A 2968-nucleotide genomic window follows, 5' to 3' on the forward strand; every position below is an offset into this window, starting at 1 on the left:
CACACACACACACACATATATATATCTACACACATGTATACATATATTTTACATTTTAGTTCGTAGACCTACAAGCTAATCTGTAAAATTTATAGTATTAAAAGATTAAAAAACAAATAATTAAGCTAATTAGAACTACCAGTGAAGTCATTCTCTTTTGTTTTTCAAATATACCTAACTGTACCAAGGATCTCACACATTTTCCAAGATATATATATATATTCACACACACCCAACAGCAATGTGTATGATCGTCCTTCACGTAGAGCCGTGGGTTGGGTGGCAAGCCTAGAGAATGTGCCGAGCTCTATTGTCTGCTTTGGGTTGTTTTCTATGCCTGGATGCCCTTCCTAACCCCAACCACCATACAAAGTATACTGGGGGCTTTGCATGTCACAGAAGCACTAGCAGGGTCTTGCAAGAGAAAGATCTCAAATCTCTGGGAGTGGGGAGCAGCTTTGTGCGAGTTGAAGTGTGGTTTGAGTGTGTGTGCGCTTGCATACATACATATATGTATATATATCTATATAAATATCTACAAACATACAATATATACATTGATACAAATACACACACACCCATCGACACTTATGCAAACCTTGTGCTTATATATAAAGTGGTTCATATATTCATAGGCACGTGTATGCCCGTACAAATATGTGTACTTAAACACATACATATATATGTTTGCAATAACTGAAGCTAGGGCTACACTCAGAGCAGGCTGCCAGCTTTTGATACCAGAAACATTTCTCTCCACTTTACCCAGTATATTCACCTCTGCATCAGATCATTCTTTCTACTCCATAACTGTATATTTTTAATACATGTTACATCACTTACATTATATATATAAACACATATAATCATGTGTTTGTGTGTGTGTGTATAAATGAAATATGTCTATGCATGTATATATATATACACGTGTGCGCATTTATGTATATGTATATAAATTCATGTTCATATATGCACATGTATACATCTATTTATAATTATGTATACATATTTTTGTAGTCCTACGCAAACATTTATATACACATGCTTAATTACACTATGACACTAATTTACATACACGTGTGTGTCTATAGATGCATATATCACTCATGCACACATGTGTGCGTGTGTATGCATGCAAATAGCCATTTATTTGTATGAGTGTACAATATGTTTGTGTTGGTGTATGTGTATATGTGTGTGTATATGTTCTTTTACTGATAGGTTCAGTGATGAAGCACATAATACATTTCTGAGTTACTGACATGTTTCTGTTGAATGTTTTTTGTTAGGAGAAACTAAATCTTTCATGCCATGTGGTGAATGTTATGCCATTCCTCAGTTGTTTGCATCAGGGTCAGTTGCCTTAGCTATCCTCACTTTTGTTCACCAACTTAACAGCTTGTCAGGCTATATAAGCTAGATATTCTAAAGACTAGATTCCTCACCTTCTCCCTGAAACGAATGGTTTAGGAGCTTTACACTGTTGTGACGTTCCTACTATAGATACATTGAGAAAAGCCTCATAGGTGTAGTGGAAAACAGCACAGAAGCAACATACTTGCTGCTTCTCTGGACCTTAGTTGAGGCATCTATGAACCCTGCCATAAAACCCATGAGAAGCAAAGATATATATAAAGGAACTATCTTAAATCTCCACCTTAAAAAAAATCATATAGTCACCTTTACATTTTCTTGTAATGTTAACATTGCTGAGCCTGCTCGATCAGCATTTCCCAGAAGATGACAGCTGTAACAGTATCTGAAATTGGCTACAGTTGTGGGGATCAACAGGAACACTCTAACATCAGATACACCAAACACTTGATTTTAGGATACAATTTCAGAAATCCAGGCTCCCCCTCCCCCTGGTCACTAGTTTAGGCATATAATTACAGTTGTGGATGAAAGTAAAGTCTTCTCCACAAAACGAAACCAAGCAACAAGACAATGTACAATGGTATGTGAAGAAGAAGAAAAAAACAAAACATTTTATAAGTAACGAAGCATCTTGTAAGTTCAAAAGTAGGTTCACAAGCAAAAGAAATAGAATGAAGTGAGCAACCCATGTTTGGAACTGAAAACATTCCCATATTGTATTAAATGGAAAGTGTTCATGAGAGGAAAAACTTATGGGAATGAAACAAAGAAAGGCTCCATCTATCGTTGATGAAAAACTAACATTCTACTAAAATTGATGAACAACACCTATTTAAATATTTAAATTCCCGAACAGAATTTTTTACAAAATGTGTAAACAGTTTCGGAATCTAGCTTAATATCTCCTTCAAGAAATAATTTCAGAACTTCTTGAAACGATTTGACAACATCACCCAACAACTACAATTAGACACTGAAGACACCAAGTGACTTGAAATGATTTATCATATATATTAGGGTCCTTCCTTTTTAAAACATTGGAGTTGAATTCAGCTGACAATCAAAGGAACGCTAATTACGTTACATACTGAATTACTGCCCTTCATAAGTGAAATAAACCATCTTGTTTATTATTATTATTATTATTATTATAATGCTTTGTTTTCAAATTAGATGTGTTTTTAAAGCTCCAATATTCAGGGTGTTGGAGTTTGTGAACAAAAGTGAGGTCTGCTGAGGCAATTGATTGCAACTGGACTTAGCTGTCAATAAGAGGAGAACCTTGACCTCATGGCCGGAGACTTTTAGTCTTTTGTTACAACATAATTGTATATTTATGTTTATGTATATATAAAATGTATAATACACATGTGTATGTACATCGTGTGTGTGTGTGTGTGTGTGTGTGTGTGTGTGTGTGTGTGTGTGTATATATATGAAAGAAACCATGAGCAGAGGAGGAGCTGTTGATGTTTTTTTTAAATTGTATTTTCTATTTTTTTCTTTGTTTCCCTCGTTCTTTCTGGCCAATGTGAAATATTTTGTTGCAGCATTTCAATGACAGTTTTGACATTACAAAACTTACTTTTTA

This window comes from Octopus bimaculoides, chromosome 14, assembly GCF_001194135.2.
Source record: "Octopus bimaculoides isolate UCB-OBI-ISO-001 chromosome 14, ASM119413v2, whole genome shotgun sequence".
Taxonomy (NCBI): domain Eukaryota; kingdom Metazoa; phylum Mollusca; class Cephalopoda; order Octopoda; family Octopodidae; genus Octopus; species Octopus bimaculoides.